The sequence below is a fragment of the Phyllobates terribilis genome, unplaced genomic scaffold (assembly GCF_046119375.1).
Source record: "Phyllobates terribilis strain yellow unplaced genomic scaffold, ASM4611937v1 Scaffold_2__4_contigs__length_985480577, whole genome shotgun sequence".
Classification (NCBI taxonomy): domain Eukaryota; kingdom Metazoa; phylum Chordata; class Amphibia; order Anura; family Dendrobatidae; genus Phyllobates; species Phyllobates terribilis.
In genome coordinates, this window is record NW_027362762.1 from 166,763,147 (window position 1) to 166,784,752 (window position 21,606).

The window sequence follows — 21,606 nt, forward strand, 5'->3', positions numbered from 1 at the left end:
TAGCTAGTGATGAGCGAGCATGCTCGTTACTCGAGATTTACGAGCATGCTCGGGTGTTTCCTGTTTCTTAGGCATTCCTCACATGTATTAAAGCTGTCAAACAGTCGCAAATCATGCACACAGCACGACTCAAACATAACACCCGAGCACACTGAAGAAACTCGGCGAGCACCCGAGCATGCTCGCTGAAAGGGTTAACAGAACATACCCACTCATCACTAGTTCTAGCCATGAAAATTACAGGTAGAAGTTGTAACTGAAAAACGGACATCTGAATGAAGCCTTAAAGCCTAATGTTTCATTTAGAAAGTTCATCACCTACATTAGCAGGCAATTCACTCTGCACTTGAATGCTTCTGATCAGTTGCCTGACAATTGGTACATACAAGTCTGGTGCTTTAGGTGTAAATTTCTGTGCAAGTTCTTAGTTAATGAACTTGTTATGTGAGCCGAGCGAGAATAAACTAACGCACACAAAACAAAGGAAGCAAATAACAGGAAAGCAGATGGTGCCATTATTTTCCTGCCTTTTCACTATAGATCCACTTTCACAATCTATTACAGGGTGCAGACATAAAGCTTTTAAATTCAGGTGACAAATGTACAGGGGCGGCACAAATAATTCACAGTCCATCAAATCCGGACAAAAATGTTGGCAAGTAAAATACATAGAGGACCGGTTGGTTAGGGTATATGTTTCTTTTCTCCTGAGACTGCTATCCCTCCAGTACCCCCTATAACATTCAGTATAGCACGTGAATAATGTAGACTTCTCAATGTGACAGATGCTTTTGGAGTTTGACCTCGATTCTAAAGCGTATACCGTATGTATTTGGTTGCCTTTTTTGTTCGGTATGCAGGTGTTATAGAGAAGAATTTTTCATATGGCACAGCCTAGGGTGATATCATATGTTATATGAAGTTTTCTATAGTGCTGCAATCCGCTGCAGATTTCCATTGTATCTAACCCAGGTGAATGCACTTTTTAAAATATTGATTTTATATGCATCAATATTATGGTCCTGGTCATTTTGGGTACAGTTGAAATTGATGTTAAAAGGCAATGCATTTTATTTAAAAGTCATGAAACCGGTTCACTTTAACCCCTTACTGACATACGGCGGACAGTTATGTCATATGCAGGATCAATTACTTTGATGTGGGCTCGCATCTTTGCCGGCAAATGATGACTGCATTACTCAGCCATCATCTGCCTGAGCTCCACCTGCGGCTGTTAGTTTGTTAAATGTCACTGTCAATCTGTGAGAGGAGCATTTACATCACGCCTACTGGGGGAGCGCTATTCTAACCATCCATCAGCGCACCCCATTGTGGCTGCAAGGCGCCAATAGATTGCCATGGCAGACAAGGGTCTGCTGAAAACCCCTGTGCCTATCATGACAGTACTCCTATGAAACGCCAGAATAAAATGTATTTTTAAGCCACCGCAACAGCGCAAAAAAAAAGGAATAAGATGCGATCAAAACATTGTATTTATCCCATAATGGTATCAATAAAAACATCAGCTCAGGGTGCAAAAAACATCCCTCACCACTAGAGATGAGCGTTGTTCGACTCGAACTGTTCACCAATCTCAAATTCGAGCTGTTTTGGGCGGTGTTCGAGCCGTTCGGCGAACACGAACGATTTGAGAAAAATTCGGCTGTTCGAGGTTATGTTCGATAACTGTTCATGCACCAAAATCATAACTGGATTTTTTCTCAGTAATGATGAAAATTAATGTTAATACGCAGTTTGAGTGTACAGCGGGGTGGGGGGAGGGGCAGGGGATGGATCTCTGCAGGAATAATGAAGATCTCCATTTTTTTTTCTCTTTCCCGCATTTACAGTGGGGAGGTGCAATCTGTCAGCCTATCAGCAGCGCACACATGGAGCGAAGCGCTTTTTTTCACACAAGCAAGGGCATGTGTCATTGGCAGTGTATGTCACATGTCCTTGCCCTATAAGACCAAGCCATTTTCCCCGTTGCCACCATTTTCTCACTGCTGCAGCTGCGTGTTAGACGGCACCGCTGTTGCTGTGTGCGCTATACCTTGTTAATTTCAAGCCAATTTTCGCACAAATCTACAGATAGCTTGGGAGTAGGGAATAGTTGTGATTGCAGTCCTTTTAAGGACTACGTTACATCATTTCATACGACTTTTATCAGGCAGGTCTGTGCTCTTAAATAGATAGGTTGGGAGTAAAGACTAATTGTAATTGCAGTCCTTTTCAGGGCTAGGTTACATCAGTTCCTATCACTTTTTGCCAGGCAGGTCTGTGCCAGTGCTGTGCAAGTTTTTTTCACAGCATTTGGCTAAATCTAGCAAAGCTAATCCTTTTTGGCCTATTGCAGAATCTGTTAGTCAGCGGAGTAGCCTATCTGTGTTGCAAGCTACACCACCTGTGTATAGAATACCAATTTTTTTACTGCACCTAGTGAAGTAAAACCTTTTGGGCATAGCATCATTCTATTAGTCCATCTATACTGACCTCCATAAGGTTGCAAACTGAATATAATTTTTTTCTGCATCTAGCTCTCAAAAAATATTTGGCCTTCTAGCTGTGTGTGGGACTTGTTCTATTAGTCCATCTATACTGACCTCCATCAGGTTGCAAACTGAATATAATTTGTTTCTGCATCTACCTCTGAAAAAATATTTGGGCTTCTAGCAGTGTGTGGGACTTGTTCTATTAGTCCATCTATACTGACCTCCATCACGTTGCAAATTGAATATAATTTTTTTCTGCATCTAGCTCTGAAAAAATATTTGGCCTTCTAGCAGTGTGTGGGACTTGTTCTATTAGTCCATCTATACTGACCTCCATCAGGTTGCAAACTGAATATAATTTTTTTCTGCATCTACCTCTGAAAAAATATTTGGCCTTCTAGCAGTGTGTGGGACTTTCTCTATTAGTCCATCTATACTGACCTCCATCAGGTTGCAAATTAAAAATAATTTTTATCTGCATCTAGCTCTGAAAAAATATTTGGCCTTCTAGCAGTGTGTGGGACTTTCTCTATTAGTCCATCTACACTGACCTCCATCAGGTTGCAAATTCAAAATATTTTTTTGTCTGCATCTAGCTCTGAAAAAATATTTGGCCTTCTAGCAGTGTGTGGGACTTTATCTATTAGTCCATGTATACTGACCTCCATCAGGTTGCAAATGAAAAATAATTTTTATCTGCATCTAGCTCTGAAAAAATATTTGGCATTCTAGCAGTGTGTGGGAATATCTCTATTAGTCCATCTATACTGATCTCCATCAGGTTGCAAATTCAAAATAATTTTTTGTCTGCATCTAGCTCTGAAAAAATATTTGGCCTTCTAGCAGTGTGTGGGACTTTCTCTATTAGTCTATCTATACTGACCTCCATCAGGTTGCAAATGAAAAATAATTTTTAACTGCATCTAGCTCTGAAAAAATATTTGGCCTTCTAGCAGTGTGTGGGACTTTCTCTATTAGTCCATCTATACTGACCTCCATCATGTTGCAAATTAAAAATAATTTTTATCTGCATCTAGCTCTGAAAAAATATTTGGCCTTCTAGCATTGTGTGCGACTTGTTCTATTAGTCTATCTATACTGACCTCCATCAGGTTGCAAATTGAATATAATTTTTTTCTGCATCTAGCTCTGAAAAAATATTTGGCCTTCTAGCAGTGTGTGGGACTTTCTCTATTAGTCCATCTATACTGACCTCCATCAGGTTGCAAATTAAAAATAATTTTTATCTGCATCTAGCTCTGAAAAAATATTTGGCCTTCTAGCAGTGTGTGGGACTTTCTCTATTAGTCCATCTATACTGACCTCCATCAGGTTGCAAATTAAAAATAATTTTTATCTGCATCTAGCTCTGAAAAAATATTTGACCTTCTAGCAGTGTGTGGGACTTTCTCTATTAGTCCATCTATACTGACCTCCATCAGGTTGCAAATTAAAAATAATTTTCATCTGCATCTAGCTCTGAAAAAATATTTGGCCTTCTAGCAGTGTGTGGGACTTTCTCTATTAGTCCATCTATACTGACCTCCATCAGGTTGCAAATTAAAAATAATTTTTATCTGCATCTAGCTCTGAAAAAATATTTGGCCTTCTAGCAGTGTGTGGGGCTTGTTCTATTAGTCCATCTATACTGACCTCCATCAGGTTGCAAATTGAATATAATTTTTTTCTGCATCTAGCTCTGAAAAAATATTTGGCCTTCTAGCAGTGTGTGGGACTTGTTCTATTAGTCCATCTATACTGACCTCCATCAGGTTGCAAATTGAATATAATTTTTTTCTGCATCTAGCTCTGAAAAAATATTTGGCCTTCTAGCAGTGTGTGGGACTTGTTCTATTAGTCCATCTATACTGAGCTCCATCAGGTTGCAAATTCAAAATAATTTTTTGTCTGCATCTAGCTCTGAAAAAATATTTGGCCTTCTAGCAGTGTGTGGGACTTGTTCTATTAGTCCATCTATACTGACCTCCATCAGGTTGCAAATTGAATATAATTTTTTTCTTCATCTAGCTCTGAAAAAATATTTGGCCTTCTAGCAGTGTGTGGGACTTGTTCTATTAGTCCATCTATACTGACCTCCATCAGGTTGCAAATTAAAAATAATTTTTATCTGCATCTAGCTCTGAAAAAATATTTGGCCTTCTAGCAGTGTGTGTGACTTGTTCTATTAGTCCATCTATACTGACCTCCATCAGGTTGCAAACTGAATATAATTTTTTTCTGCATCTACCTCTGAAAAAATATTTGGCCTTCTAGCAGTGTGTGGGACTTTCTCTATTAGTCCATCTATACTGACCTCCATCAGGTTGCAAATTAAAAATAATTTTTATCTGCATCTAGCTCTGAAAAAATATTTGGCCTTCTAGCAGTGTGTGGGACTTTCTCTATTAGTCCATCTATACTGACCTCCATCAGGTTGCAAATTCAAAATAATCTTTATCTGCATCTAGCTCTGAAAAAATATTTGGCCTTCTAGCAGTGTGTGGGACTTGTTCTATTAGTCCATCTATACTGACCTCCATCAGGTTGCAAATTGAATATAATTTTTTTCTGCATCTAGCTCTGAAAAAATATTTGGCCTTCTAGCAGTGTGTGGGACTTTCTCTATTAGTCCATCTATACTGACCTCCATCAGGTTGCAAATTCAAAATAATTTTTTATCTGCATCTAGCTCTGAAAAAATATTTGGCCTTCTAGCAGTGTGTGGGACTCATTGTATTAGGCCATCTATACCAAGCTCCACCAGCTTTTAAATTAATAATAATTTTTAGCTGCATCTAGCCCTGAAAATAATTTTTCTTCCCAATAGTGGTAGCAATAGAAATATGGGGAGCGCGCCTGGCTTACAATAATATACGCTTCATAACAAAAAACACCAGCCTAGCGCACTGCATTAATAAGATGGCATCATCGTCTCTCCCAGTGCTAGGCCTACTACCCAGGCTAGCATTCCTGTGCCTAAAACACAATGTATGGGTTCGCGCTAGCCACTATGCTGAGGGGTCTAAAGCTGCTGCTAACGCTTTATAACAATTCAATTGGCAGATTTTCACAGAGCTCTTCCACAACGCCCACCCATCGGGCAACAGTTGCCCACCTTCCCTATGGGATCTAGTGGCGAATTGTTGATGCCATTAATCAGAGCGTCAGTTGCCCCGTCGACGTGGCAAGCATACGGTAAGGCATGGGAAGAGTGGACACGACTAGTAGCAGGCAGATGGGTTGACCAATGTGAACAAGCCAGATCACAAGTCACCATAGAATTTCTCCACCAGCTAATTATGAGGGGCATATCAGGGGCGTCAGCGCAGCAGTGTCTGACCGGAGTAGCATTTCACTTCCAACTACTGAATTGGGGAGATGTGACAAAGGTTCATCATCAGACAATCCATAAAAGGGTGGAAAAGGGGTCAGCCAAGTCAGGAGTGTAGACGTCCCGTCCCGTGTCACTAAAACTGATTTCTCACATCATATCCCTAACACCATTAACATGACACTCACAATTTGAAGCAACACTACTGTCTACTGCATTTGTGATCGCCTTCTTCGGGGCGCTATGCATAAGCGAATTAGTCCCTCAATCCAAAATTACCACCAGTGGAGGCTTATTACACCAGGACGTAGTCATAGCCAATAATGCAATACGTCTACGCATACACAAATCGAAAACGGTTCCAGCGGGCAGGGGCACTTGGGTACTTCTACAACCCACAAACGGTACACTGAGTTGGGTAACAATAGTAAAAACATATCTAACCATCAGATCACAAAGTAATTTCTTCCTATCACACATTGTGGAATGCCATTATCAAGATACCAGTTCCAAGCTATATTTAATAAATGCATAACATCGGCAGGGAACCACCCCAAAGATTACGGGACACACTCATTCCGCATAGGCGCGGCCACGGAAGCAGCAAGAGCAGGACTGTCAGAAACGGAAGTTCAGAGGATAGGGAGATGGCGATCCACGTGTTTGGCAAGATACATAAGACCGGACTTGTTATCCTAACGTGGTTTGTTTCTTTTACAGGTGACGCTAAGCCAACAGTGTGGGTGATAGGCCACTCGTATATGTATTGGGCAGAAAAAAGGGCAAAAGTCTGCCCAGGCGGGAGGAAATTAGAGTTTCATAACACATATTTCAACTAGAGAGGTATTAGAGGCCTGCTATGGCCACAGGTACTAATGGAGGTAATCAAGGTAGGGAGAGAGGCAAGATGTCCGGTCATCTTAGTTATACAGGCCGGGGGAAACAACCTAGGTCATCACAACAGCGCATAACTAATGGCAATAATGAAACTAGACACTGAGCGCTTCAGAGAATTTTTCACAAAACTAGCTATAGTATGGTCAGAGATTGTGCCGATAGCGGTATGGCAAGGTGCGCGAGACATCACGGCCATCGAACGGACAAGGCGGGTAATAAATATTCGGATGGCAAAATTTAGAAGAGACAGAGGCGGTGTAGTGGTACGACACCGACAACTGGAAGGAGATAAAGCAGGCCTCATACGGCCCGACCTTGTTCACTTAATGGATATTGTACTGGACATATTCCTGTCAGGACTCCAGGACGGAGTGGAACAAGCATTAAGAGTGATGGGTGGGGGTCAGAGTCCTGCATACGAGTACGCAGGATCCTCCGTGGCCTGGAAATAGAAAGGACATGTTGGAGAGTTACACTTGTTGGCCAACTTGCCGGAGTGGAGACCCAGGGCATGCTGCAACAAGCTGAATTATTTTAGAAATAAAATGCCTTTCTAATGGAATGAGTATAAATAGTTAATAAAGCTGTGACCGATCCTCACCCATCCAGTTGTAAGAGTTACATTATTGTATTGTCAAGGAAAGGGGGGGGGGTAGGGGGGCTGAGCGTCTGGGTTTGGTTGGGGGTCCCCACAGTCTGCCTAGGCTAGATACATTTAAAAATTCTTATTAGATACACAGGCGGTGCCGCTTGCTTCGCAGCTGGGCTACTACGCCCAAAGTATTGCCTAGGCTAGATGCAGTTAAAAATTTGACGCTGACTAGCAGACACTGAAGATTTGGAGCAGACCTCTGAGTAAACAGCTCTTCAGACTCAACCATCTGTGTTACCCCAAGCCATAGTGTATGTAGTTTCTTACAGTTAAAAGGGGGGGGAGCGACCCAACCCACCTGGAATTGACGATGCTAACGTCACGTAAGACACAGCAAGGGGACTCCAAAAAGAGTCTCCATTTTTTCCCAAAATTGTGGCACAGACACCACTTAACCCTAGAACGCATACCTGGGGCCTCGCAGGCCCGCCCTGTTAATTGTTTTCTATTTTCTGCAAGATTACTTTAGTTAGAATTTTGAAACTCTAGGTATTCTTCATGTATATAGTTGTTTGTCATTTGAGTTTGAGTTATTCCATGTTATTTGCACACGGGCCTAAAAGGTCCCAGGTATATGAAAGTGTAGATTTTTATGGTCATGCGTTCTAGGGTTAAGTGGCATCAATTGCCCCACAGTTGCTTAAAACGGTTGGTGAGGTGATTTTACCAAATCCTCAAGGTTTTAGTCTCCCAAGGATAACACAGGGGTAGAAAAGTCCTTGCGAATCCATGATTTGTTCATCTTTATGAACGTGAGTCAGTCTACATTCTCAGCGGACAGACGCGTGCGCTTATCTGTCAGCACACCACCAGCAGCGCTGAACACACGTTCAGAGAGAACACTGGCTGCAGGGCATGACAAGATCTCCAAGGCGTGAGTGGCGAGCTCCGGCCACTTTTCCAGATTGGAATACCAAAATGAGCAAGGGTCCAGTGACACAGTCATGGCTTCGATGTTCACTTGGAGATACTCCTGCACCATCCTCTCTAGGCATTGACTATGTGTCAGACTTCTTGTCTCCTGTGGCCTTGCAAAGGATGGTCTAAAATAGTGGTGAAACAATTCCACAAAATTGCTGTTACCAGCAGATACTGTGTTACTGTTACGGTTTGAGTGATGAAGACTCGACAGTCCCACGGTTGGCAAGTTAGAACTGTGAGATTCACTACGTGCACCACTGGTGTTTTGTGGAAAAGCACATGTAAGATTCTGCAACAGCGTCTGCAGATACTCCTGCATGCGTCAATCCCTTTTTATGGCAGGAATTATTTCGGCAAATTTACTTTTGTACCGGGGATCTAAGAGTGTGGCAACCCAGTAGTCGGGATTACTTCGAATTCTGACAATCTGAGGGTCATGTTGCAGGTAGTGCAGCAAGAAGGCACTCATGTGTCTTGCGCATCCAGGAGGACCAAGTCCTTGTTGTGTTGGTAGCGAGGTAAGAATCATGCTTCCTTCCTCTGCCCTCTCCCCCCAACCTCGCACAACAGAAATGTGTTCAAGGTCTCCCTCATCTGATGAGTCTTCCATGCCCATCGCCAGTTCGTCCTCCACTTCTTCCTCGGCTCTTGCACCTTCCTCAACAGTTTGGCTGCTACCATGCGCCCTTGTTAATCCCTCTCCCCCACCCTCCCATGCCTGCCGCCTTGGTGCTGCCAACCGTCTGGACCTTGGAGATGTTATCCCTTCCGCATACGACGCCTCCTCTACTTCCTCCACCTCCTCTTGTCCCACCATCTGACTCTGAATTCTGTTTAATGTGTGCTCCAGCATGTAAATCACCGGAATAGTCATGCTGATAATGGCATCGTCGTCAGCACTAAACATCTTCGTCGCCATTTCAAAACTGTGCAGAAGGGTGTGTGGCGCCCCTGAGGGTTCAGTCGCCACAGAGTTACTGCATCTCACCCAGAGGTGTAGTATCTCACCCTCAGGCAAGGAAGGCATATGGCTCGGGACCCTAACACCTGCATCCAACACATACCCGCAGTGGGGGTAGGGTGAGATTGCTCCTAAGGGAGAGCACAGTCCCAGGTCCCTAGCTGGTGGGAGGGTCCTATGTAGTGGGTGCTTAGGGGAGCAGCTTAGCGGAGCACATGACAGGGAGAGTATAAATAGGAAGCCATCTTAGAAAGAGCAAGCCAGTCAGAGGAGGAAAAGTGACAGGAGCAGTGGCTCGGCATGAGCTCTGCTCCAGAGGCGGGCCTAGCCTGGGAGGCCCAGGACTGAAGGAGAGAAGAGAGGAGTGGGAGCAGGAAGGCTCCAGGAACCGAAGGGACCCTAGGGCTACGGGCTGTGCAGAAGGCCACCCGTACTCCTGCTGCTACAGGAGGTAGAGGGGTCAGGCCAGATAAGGGGAAATGGTCCCTCAACTAGCGGAGAAACAGCAAGGCTCAACTCGAAACCGGAGGCTGCAGCATTTCATGTACTGCAGGTAAAAGTCCACACCAGTCTCACTAAGAAGGTAGCCACATAGGACCCAGGGGACGGAACACAAGTCGCCCGCCAAGGCCCGAGGATACCGGATAGAAGTGTCACTGGGTGTGAGGTGCAGGGAGAAGGCCAGAGAAAGGACACACAGAAGGGGGTCCTGCTAAGTACTCCGGAGCTATCTGGGGGTGGACTGAGCCCCTCACTGAGTACGCACAGCACGACGGGTGAGATTGCTCTGGTACCTGTAATCTGGACTGCAACAACTGTGAGTAAAGATCTTGGGACTGCATCACACGGACTCTGTGTTCATTACTGACTCCCTGCACTACAACCACCATCATCCACCCACACTGCCCTGAAGCTACACTCTTCCTGTGGTGAGTAATAATACCATTGCTGCAAAACCACCAGCTTCAGAGGACTGTTCCGCAGCGGCGGCCCCTTTTGCACCACTCCAGAGGTGGCGTAGTCAGACATTATAAAACCCATATATACAAATTACCCTTGGATTGACCGCCCTGGATCACGGACCGGGTCACCGCCACAGTGATTACAACCCCCAGCGTCTACCGGCCCGGCTCAGGGTACCCCACGGCCCAGGGGGCGCGTCAACTTCATAGGTCCCTGATCTGAGACCACTCCTGCAGCGTGATTTGCCCCACCTCTGGATCTCGTTGGCCCAGGCTATACGTCAGAACGTATTGCACCAGGGCTTGTTGGTGCTGCCACAGTCGCTGCAACATGGTCAGAGTTGAATTCCACCGTGTCGGCACATCGCATTTCAGCCGGTGAACTGGCAGGCCCAACGACTTCTGTAGAGATGTAAGTCGTTGAGCTGCGGGATGTGAACGGCGGAAGTGAGCACACAGCGACCGTGCCCTCTGCAGAAGGCCATCTAGTCCGGGATAGTGGGCTAACAATTTATGGACAACCAGGTTCAACACGTGAGCCATACAAGGCACGTGTGTGACATTGCCCCGGCGAAGGGCCGCACCCAGGTTTGCAGCATTGTCGCACACGGCCTTCCCTGGTTGCAGGTCCAGTGGAGACAACCATTCATGAAACTGGGTCTCCAGAGCTGCCCTCAACTCCTCAGCTGTGTGACTCACATTTCCCAGACATTTCAAAGTAAACACTGATGCCTTGAGCCCTGCGGCCAGCATAGTAAGGAGGTGTGCAGGATTCCTTCTGCGCAGTTAGAAAGCAGGTGGCATTACCAGACAGGCTTTGGGTGCAGGTGGAGGACCGAGAGGAGGTTGAGGAGGCAGAAGCAGTGGAGCAACTTCGAGATAAAGAGGATTGACGCACAACTCGTGGGGACGGTAAGACTTGGACAGCAGCCCCTTGTCCTGCTGTCACCATAGTTACCCAGTGCCCAGTCAGCGACATGTAACGCCCCTGTCCATGCCTACTCGTCCAAGTGTCTGTGGTGAAATGCACCCTGTCACACACAGAGTTTCTCAAAGAAGCGGTGATGTTGTGTGCGACATGCTGGTGGAGCGCAGGCACACCTTTCTTTGAGAAGTAGTGCCGACTGGGCATCTGGTACTGGGGCACTGCGACGGACATAAGGACTCGAAAATCCACTGTGTCCTCCAGGCGGAAAGGCAGCATTTCTGTAGCCAAGAGCTTGCAGATGGTGAAATTCAACCTCTTAGCTTTCTCATGGCTAGGAGGAAATGGTCTTTTACTTTTCCACATCTGAGGGACCGAGGGCTGGCTGTTGTGCTTAGATGGGGTTGAGTAGGGTGTCCCCGGCAAACTGCCGGTCTGTGAGGAAGATGCAGGCGGACATGTTAGGTTGCCTTGATCCAAAGGTGGTGCTCTCGATGTCAGAGAGCGCTCAACACCAGCAGGTGTTTCCACTTCCCAATGAACTGACGACCTGCCAATCACACTGGCTGTTGCAGGTAAAGAGGTGGCAGGTCTGCGTCCAAAAACATGTGTGACTGCTGTCCCCCCAGTCACAGAGGATGAAGAGGCCACGGATGCACAAGATGGGGCAGACGGTGGTTGGCCCAGCCTGCTAGGCCGCATTGTAGCACAGTGAGCTTCCCACTGCAACTTATGCTTCATATCCATGTGAACTCAAACTATGGATTTTTTGGCCTCTACTTAGCTTTTGGTGACAAATATTACAGATAACACGAGTTGGGTCATCCTTATCCCTTATCATGCAAGGCTTAGAGCCCATGCGATCTGAAGAGCCACTACGACTTGTGGTCAGAGGCAGAGTTGTGGTTGAGGATGCAGTTGTTGACGTGCTTCCAGTACTCCGTCTCTGTCCAGGAAGGCGCAACCTAACCTCGTCGTCAATAGCATCTGTGATGCCCCGCTGTGCTTGGTATCACAGATCCTAGAAGAGTGTATTGATGGAATCCTCCACAAGAGGCCCCCATAAACATTCACACATCTCCACCTTCCACCTCAGACCAGCAGCGGGAGCCCGTTAGGGATATAAATAGGGAAGGTGGAGCTAGGCAGTTCAGTTCCTCTGAAGAGTTCCTGCAGTAGAGAGGCCTAAGAGAGGTCAGTCTGCAGTGGAGCTCAGTCTAGTCTAGAGAACTCAGTTAATAGTTCAGCAGTGGAGCACGAGGCTCCTGCTAGCTAGATTCAGTAAGGCATAGCCGGAATCCCTGGAGAACTACAAGTCCCAGGATCGCTAAGGTGCTGATACGTAACAGAGCCAGGAGACGCTTAGGCCCCGCATAGTGGGAGCGTGAACTCCAAGAGAAGGCCCTACCACAAGGTCAGCCAGCGCAGGACAGAGACAAAGTTAGGCCTAGCTCCAGGCAGGTCAGAAACTTACTACGCAGAGGCAAGAAACAGGAGGCCCTACACCCGCTCATTGGGGAGGATCCTGATATTCACCCTTCACCCTACAGTGCTCCGGGATGTGCCTGAATTTCCTCCAGTAAAAGGTACTGAAGTGACTACCGTGTCCGTTCCCGTTCTTGCTCTGACCCAGCTGGGTCTCGCCTGTCCTGCATTCCCCCTGCATACGCTGCCCTGAGACCTAGCTCCACCTGTGGGGAGCTATACCATCGAGCTGCCTTATCACGGGTCTCAGTGGACTGCTGCAGCACTGGTGCTTCTCACCAGATACCACAGGTGGCGTCACGAACTCTTATAAAATTAACAATTATCCACTCTTTTAAAGAGTGACCCCAGGGTACGGGCCAGGGAGCCGACCACCGCGACATCCCCAAGGCCAGGCAAAGGCCTGGGTACCGAGTCATCCCCATCCCCTGGGCTAGTCACATCCTCCTCCACCTCCTCCGTTGACCTTATCGACTGGCTGACTGTGGGTTGACAGTAAGTGGGATCTCCAACCTCGTCATCATCACCCTGTGTGTTATCACACCCGTCGTCCTCAAAGCCAACCTCTTCCTGCCCTGACCGAAAAGTCAAGTTGTCGCTCCAATCAGGTATTTGAGTCTCATCATCGTCTTCATCATTGTCTCCACCAACAGGAGTGACAGTTTGGGAACGAGGGTCTACATTATGCTCAGAACCTTCTTCATCTGGTCCTGGATCCGACTTATAAAGATTCTGGGCATCAGTGCAGATCATTTCCTCGTCTGGATTAACAGAAGTTCTGGAGCAGACCTCCGTTTCCCAGGCTATAGTATGAGTAAACAGCTCTGCAGACTCAACCATCTGTGTTACCCCATACTCAGACGGGCAGCTGGAGACTTGGGAGCTGTGAGGAAGCAAGTGCGATTGGGGTGACACCTCTGAGGAGTGGAGTATTTGTGATGTTGAAATTGAGGTGGAGGAGAGCCCACTTGAAGGAGCACTTGATATCCGCTGAAGCACCTGCTGTTTTTGTGCCTCATCTGGAATTTGTAGCGATGGGCGTGTCCGTAAGAAAGGGATCGTATCACATTGTCCACGAAAAGAAGTCGACATCTTAGTTTGGCTGGAAGATGGTCTTTCTTCTGCAGATGTTACCCCCCCCCCCCACCGCGGGGGGGCTCGACCCACCAGCGGACAGGCACCAGTATTGGGAGAGGGGGGCTGGCCGTCAGGGTCCACCGCGGCTCTGGCACAAACGGAGGTGGCACGGGCAGGAGCGGACTGAACGTGTCGACTTCTCACTTTTTGGATTTTAGAAGGGCATGACATGCCTATATCTGTGTCTCCCCCTCCTTTTACTCCTCCACCTCTTTTCTTTTCGCATGACTATATGTACTTGTCACTTTTCCATGTGTTAGTTATGTCTTCTGAGCAGTTTGCCAGCTTTTGTACACCTTTGAAGGTGTTTTCTATGTGTTTCTATGTGTTTTTGTTTGCCTGCCATTGGTTTTAACGGTGTTCGACGAACCGAACGGAACTCGAACACTACGGGGGTGGCTCAACACTACTCACCACCCCATCAACCGAAAACTGAAAATGTTGCGGTTCTCAGAAAATTGTCACACAAGTAAATTTTTTTTTTTATTTTTACAAATTTCCAAAAAATGTTCACAACTTAAATAAAAAAATACTGTGTATGTTTGGTATCACTGTAATCGTACTGACCTGCAGAATCATACTGATAGGACATTTTTACTATATAATGAAGCTGTAAATAAACTTAAAAAAAAACAATTACAGAATTACAGGCTTTTTTTTGCTATTTTGCTGCATTTGGCATTTTTTTCCGGCTTTCCAGTACATCACATGATAAAACGGATGGTGTCATTCTGAAGTACACCTCGTCTTCATCGTATCATTCTGAAGAACATTTTAAACTTATGCCTCTTAGAAGAAGAGGAGGAAAAAAGTAAGTGCAAAAATTGAAAATTGCCCGGTCGGGAAGAGGTTAAAGGAGATCTGTCACCAGGTTTTTGCTATGTTATTTGAGAGCAGTACAATGTAGCAATGTGTCACTGGGATCTAGTGTTGCTTTTATACAATCACAGTTTTATCAGCAGTAGATTATGACTAGAGGACTAGTAAACCTGCTGCCAGGTAGTCCAACCTGGCCCCCATCACTGATTGGCAGCTTTCTACGTAAACACAGTGTATACAGTCAACTGCCAATCAGTGGTGTGGGCGGGCGTACACAGAGCTCAACATTCTTGATATGCAGCAGACAAAACAATATTTAATCAAAACTGCAGCACCTAGGAAAGTAAGTCATACATTGCTGGAATCAGGTTCTTTGCCCCTACATTATGTTGCTCTTTGATGGGGTAGCAAAAAACCTGGTAACCGATTCCTTTGAAAATTTAAAAAATAATTCCGGTACTTCCACATAAGTTGGAAACTTTGACTATTTTCTACACCAGAAATTCTGCAGCTCAAAAGTCCACACCAAGTGCAATCCGCTGCAGATTTCCATTGTATCAAACCCAGGTGAATGCACTTTTTAAAATATTGATTTTATATGCATCAATATTATGGTCCTGGTCATTTTGGGTACAGTTGAAATTGATGTTAAAAGGCAATGCATTTTATTTAAAAGTGCTTGCAGTGTAAAATATAGGGCAGGAAAGGGCAGAATCAAAATAACACCAAAGCTAGCCAATACGTTAAATGCCTTAATCATTAGAAAGCATTCACATTCACACTGTATTTTTTGCAAGGATTCTAAACCTTTCCCACTATTCTGCCACCGATGTACGTGGGGCGAGATGTGTCTGAGGGATGTGACACGGATCTCTGTATAAGCAATGGCATATAGCGTCAACTCACTGACCTGCGCTCCTGTTCCTCATGAACTGCACGTGGTAATCCGGAATGATGATGCAGTGATGAATTCAACAGATTTATTTACAGAGCTTGATGAGGTGAGATGAGGGAAGGTGAAGGATGAGGAAAGGGTAGGAATTGTAGGTATTAGAAGCGCCAGGTAAAGTGGTAACAAGAGAATCCTTTCTCCAGTCCTGCAGCATGTGTAGTCAAGATGGATGTGATGAAGAAGAAGGAAGTGAGGAGGAGATAGGAGGAGTTACAGACCGAAAGGTGTTGTGGGTAAACACAGGAATAATACATGTTATAACATACAGTATTATAACAACGGCCAGTAGATGGCAGCAAAGTACAACAATACAATAATCATGTAACATTAGGTAATGCCCAAAATGGCTGAAAGTCTTTTCAAACAAAGAGCTGGACAGCACACTCCCCTTCTGAAATCCGTGGATTTCACTATATTAACAGTCTTGAGGTGGAGGAGTTTTCCTGAAGTACTGAGGGATACCTCAACCTGAAAGACAAACAATGCATGCAATGCAACAATAACATATCCATAACATATAACAAACGAAGTAGACGAATGTCCATAACAGTTCCTGAAGCAATCCAAAGGATGCCCATCTTCGGATTGGAGAAGCCGCACTAGGCCAAACTGTCTCCAACCCAATTGTAATCCAGTGGTTACAGTTCCTGGTTGCAATCAGATGAGTGTCTTTAGTAGTCCAAAAGTTTCTTAAAAGTTCCAAGTTCAAGTTCCAGATGTGTTGGCGCAAACAAGCCTTGTCCATCTGGAGAAGTGTTCAAATTGCTGTCAGCCCAAGCCAACCTTCTCTTTGGCAATAGGGGTGCTGACATCAGGACGGATCTCTGGGTCAACGTCTGGATCCTGAAGACTGAAGCTGTCTTCAACAGCAGTCTCTTCACACTGGCCGCAAAGGAACTCCGGTCCTGTTAACCAAGAAGAGTTTGCAAAGGCACCAATAAACACTGGCCTAGTAGCAAGGTCAGCAGGGTTAAGATGGGATGGAACATACTGCCATTGCTCACGTTTAGAGGATTTCCTGATCCTTTCAACGCGGTTACTGACATAGACATAGAAGCGTTTTGTCTGGTTGTATATGTAGCCAAGAACAACCTTGCTGTCTGTGTAGAATCTTGTGTCATCCATATGAATAGCTAGTTCATTCTGTATGAAGTCTGAAATCTCGATGGCTAGTACAGCCCCACATCTCAAGTCTGGGTATGGTCTGCTCGGGTTTAGGAGCTAATTTAGCCTTTCCAAATAGAAATCCAACATGGGCTTCATTGTTAGAGTCTATAACCTTCAAATAAGCAACAGCTGCAATATCTTCAGTAGAGGCGTCGGAGAATATATGGATCTCTTTCCTTTGACTCGTAGCAAGAGATGCTGGAGTATAACAATGTGGTATGTGGATTTTATCTAAGGCACAAAGAGATTCCCTCCATGACTTCCACTTTAGTTGTTTGTCAGCAGGGAGTGGTGTGTCCCAGTCCTTAATAGACTCTGAGAGTTGCCTTAACAGAAGCTTGCCTTGTATAGTCAGGGGTGCAACAAACCCGAGTGGATCGTATAGACTGTTCACCACTGACAGAACCCCACGCTTAGTAAATGGTTTTTCTGTACCACTAACCTGAAAGCTGAAGGAGTCCTTTAGCAAGTTCCATCTCAAGCCCAGACTTCTCTGTACTGGTGGGTTGTCTGAACCTAGATTCAAGTCTCGGAATTCTGAAGCATGATCATTAGAGTGAAAAGCCTTCATGACAACAGCACTATTGGAGGCAATTTTATGCAATCTTAAATGAGCTTTAGAAAGCATACCTTGTGTCCGTTTGAGCAGATCTATGGCGTCTTCCGCTGTGGGCAGGGACTTGAGACCGTCATCCACATAGAAGTCCTTTTCAACGAACTGTTGGGCGTCCTTCCCGAATTCTGCTTTACCATCAGAGGCGGTCCTACGTAGGCCGTATGTAGCAACTGCAGGAGAAGGGCTGTTTCCAAACACATGCACCTTCATGCGGTATTCAACCATTTCCTTGCTGGTGTCATTGTCTCGGTGCCATAGAAAACAAAGATAATTTCTGTGATCTTGTCGCACGATGAAACAATGGAACATTTGTTCAATGTCAGCAGTAATGGCGACTGGCTCTTTTCTGAATCTCATGAGCACTCCCACCAGGTTATTAGTCAGGTTGGGACCAGTGAGGAGAACATCGTTCAGAGATACACCATCATGTTTGGCGTTTAAATCGAACACCACCCTGATTTGTTTAGGCTTTCTTGGATGATATACTCCAAAGGAAGGTAGATACCAGCATTCTTCATTGGCTTGCAAGGGTGGAGCTGGCTCTGCGTGGTCATTGCGAAATATCTTCTCCATAAAGGCTACAAAATGGTCCTTCATTTCAGGCTTATTTCTCAATGTTCTCTGCAGTGAGGTGAACCTTGATAAGGCCTGTTTTCGGTTGTTAGGAAGCATGGCCCTTGTACCCTTGAAGGGTAAGGGAGCGACCCAACGGTCAGATTCGTTCTTGAAGAATCCACTGTCCATTATTTTAATAAATTCCTAGTCTTCTATGGATAAGTCGACCTTGTTGTCATCTTGTGTTGTGCGAAACACTGTAATCCCTAAGTCGTCACCATAGGGAGTGGGAATGATGTCAGGCTCTTGGATGAAGTCAGAGAACCTTTCTTTCACTTCGTAGTGATGAGAGCATGGTTTGAAGTGAGTTGTGCGACCATTTTGAAGTACATACGTTTTAAAGGAGTTGACTTCGGATGCCTTGTGACTCTTATCCAGACATACATTGCCCACGATTACCCAGCCTAGATCAAGTCTTTGGGCGTATGGAGCATCATCTGGGCCATCGCATTGTTGGCGCACCTTGTGGACCCTTAGAATGTCTCTCCCCAGTAGGATTAGAATATCGGCATTCATGTCCAGAGGAGGAATTTCTTTAGTTAGGTGCCTCAAGTGGGGATGATGAAGCGTGGCTTCCGGAGTGGGAATTTCTTCCTTGTTATCAGGTATCTGGTCACATTCAATTAAAGTTGGCAAGGGTATGTGCATGTTCCCCTTGATTGAAGAGATAATGTACCCAGAGGCTCTCCTACCAGAAGTCTCAATACGACCAGAACTGGTGTTGAGGGTGTACGGAGCCGTTTGTCCTTTTATATTGAAGTTCTCAAAGAGTTTTGGCTTTGCTAGAGACCTGCTACTTTGCTCATCTATTATGGCATACATTTTGGAGGTCTTGTCGGGTTGTCCTTCTGGATAGATCTTGACCAGACATACTTTAGCGCAGCATTTAGGAGCAGTCCCTTCTCCACATACTTCCATACATGAGGAGGAAACAGCAGTTGCAGCTGGGTCAGGAACTTGTGGCTCCCTGCCATGCTTTTGAGCAGGATTGGGTGCTGCAGAAGGTTGTGAATTGTGTGGAGCTGGTGTGGGATGCATAGATGTAACGTGTTTGTCACTACTGCATTCGGTGCACTTAATGACAGCCTTACAGTCCTTAGCAAGGTGGTTTGAGGAGGCGCAACACTTGTAACATATCCCTAGTTCCTTGAGAGTATCTCTGCGTTACTGCAAAGTCTTTGCCCTGAATCCACGGCATTCCTTAAGTGGGTGAGGTCTTTTGTGAATAGGGCACATACAGTTACTGTCCATAGCTTTAGGACCATCAGCGTTTGCTTTGGTAAAAGAGGGTGCAGTAAGTGGAACGTCAGTCTTTCTCACGGATACTGTTCTTCTTAACTCTCTAAGTTTGGTGATATTGTTATCATAACTTGTAGATGATGATGATGATAAAGCTGGTGGAGTAGGTTCAGTGAAGTCAAAGCTGGGATCATTCTTCTTGTTACGGGTCCGGGGGGTGGAACCTCTGTGCTACGGTGCAAGGAGGGACCCAGAGGGGCGCAACTAAGTATCAACCCGGACCGACCCTGGTCGTACGGCGGCTAACGACTCCGTGACCAGGGAGGGACCGAGCCGAGGGACCAGGTGCTACTCTGGGGACGACCTTGTAAGGGAGCAGGTGACTCCCACGGTACAGATGGCAGGGACTGACCGGAATAGCAGGTAGGCGCAGCAGGCAGGCTGGGAAGCAGAAGCCTCCAGGTAGGCTATCAGGTAGACACGGCAAGTGACAGCAGGAGTCTCTTGGTGGGCTGGCAGGTGGTCACGGCAAGTGACGGCAGGAGTCTCCGGGAAGGCACGGCAGGTAACAAGCAGGTAACAAGCAGGCAACAGGCAAGTGCTCCCAGGTGAGCGGACTGGCAGGCACGGCAGGTAGCAGGCAGGCAACAGGCAAGTGCTCCCAGGTGAGCGGGCTGGCAGGCACGGCAGGTAACAGGCAGGTAACAGCCTGGCAGGCAAGACTGGAAGTCAGGCTAGCAGCGGGACCTGAGGGCTGAAGCAGAGGTCAGAAACACTGTGCAACAACTTTTGCTCGGGCACCTCCAATTTGGAGGAGGTGCCTTATATATGGGAGGACCCTCGGCTATTGGCCGGGGACTCCTTAGGACGGCCCCTTTAAGAGGGAGGGAGCGCGTGCCCTAAGCACAGTGCCCGGGGAGCTGCGTGCACCGGCCGCAGGAAGAGGAGCGCTGGTGAACGCAGAGCGGGGAGCGAGGCGAGCGAGGAGGTGAGTGGGACGGCGTCTCTGCCTGGCAGGGGGCAGAGACGCCGATGCTACACTTCTTCCGAGCTTCATCACTGGCGAACCTGGAAAATTAGGAAAAGGGAGGAAAAGACACATTATGCTGTCCTTTATACCGTGAGCTGTGGTCTGCCCATTTATCCTGCATGCCCTTTGGCAACTTGAGAACTACTGGAGTCACGCCATGAGCAGTATCAAGGTAGCTTAATCCTGAAAGACGTGGGTCTAATTTTGCCAATTCTATTTCCTTTAACAGGTCACTCAGGTCTTGCAGTTTTCGATTGTCCTTGTTAGTTATTTTTGGGAAGGCTTGCAGTTTCTTAAATAAGGCAGACTCTATGGCTTCTGAGCTGCCGTAGGTTTGCTCCAGTCTCTCCCATGCTGCAATAAGACCTGCATCTGAATAGTCCACATGAACTGCCCTTATTGTCTTGATGCGCTCCGCTGATTCATGACCTAACCAGTTGACAAGCAAATCTAGTTGTTCCTTGCCGGTGAGATTAAGGTCTTGGATTACTGCTTGAAAGGTCGATTTCCAGGCTCTATAATTTTCGGCACAATCATCAAACTTTGAGAGACTGATGTTTATTAACTCCCTGCGAATCATATATCTGGCGAATTCAGACATGTCCGACCTCCCAGTCATAGTTGCAGGATTAACTTGTGGTATCACTGGGGAATGTAAATTCTCTGGCTTATATGACTGAGACGGATCAGGACGGAATGATGTGGCATGAGGTTTAAGTTGTGGTTTAGTCTCTATAGGGTCTGCTGGCTGCGGCCTAAATTGTGGGTTAGTGCTGGAAGTTACCTTGTCGGCAGTAGGTGGCGACATTTCTTGGCTTATGGGTGCATCCGTGTGGTGGATTGGAGGTGGCGCTGGTACAGATGGTAAATGTTTTAGCACATAGTCTGTAGTGCGATCAGCTGGGTCCTCCATTTCTCCTGGAATAAAGCAGTCCATATTAGCATCTTGACCTAGTGCTTGTTCAAGGACCTTCAGTTTAGCGAGGGCTGCTGCTTCTTCCCTTTCTGCTTGGAGTATTTTTAATTGAGTTTCCATCTCAGCTTCCTGCTTTTTTAATTGGGCTTCCATCTTGTTTCTTTGAGCTTCCCGCTGTTTTAATTGGGCTTCCATCTTGTTTCTTTGAGCTTCCTGCTTTTTTAATTGGGCTTCTACTTCAGCCTCCTTCCTAGAAAAGGAGCTTCTTACTCTAGCTTCCTCTGCAGATGCATGGATTTCCAGTATCTTGTCAGACAATGTTGACTTCCTGGACTGAGATGATCTGGAAGACCGAGTTGTGATTTTGGTCGAGGTTGTACGATGTGACCTAACCTCTTGGAGGTGTGCGATGCGGAGTTCTGCCTTATCCTGGGCATCTCGCACTAATGCGGTCTTTTCTTGGAGAAGAGTCTCCCTTTCAGCCAGCTC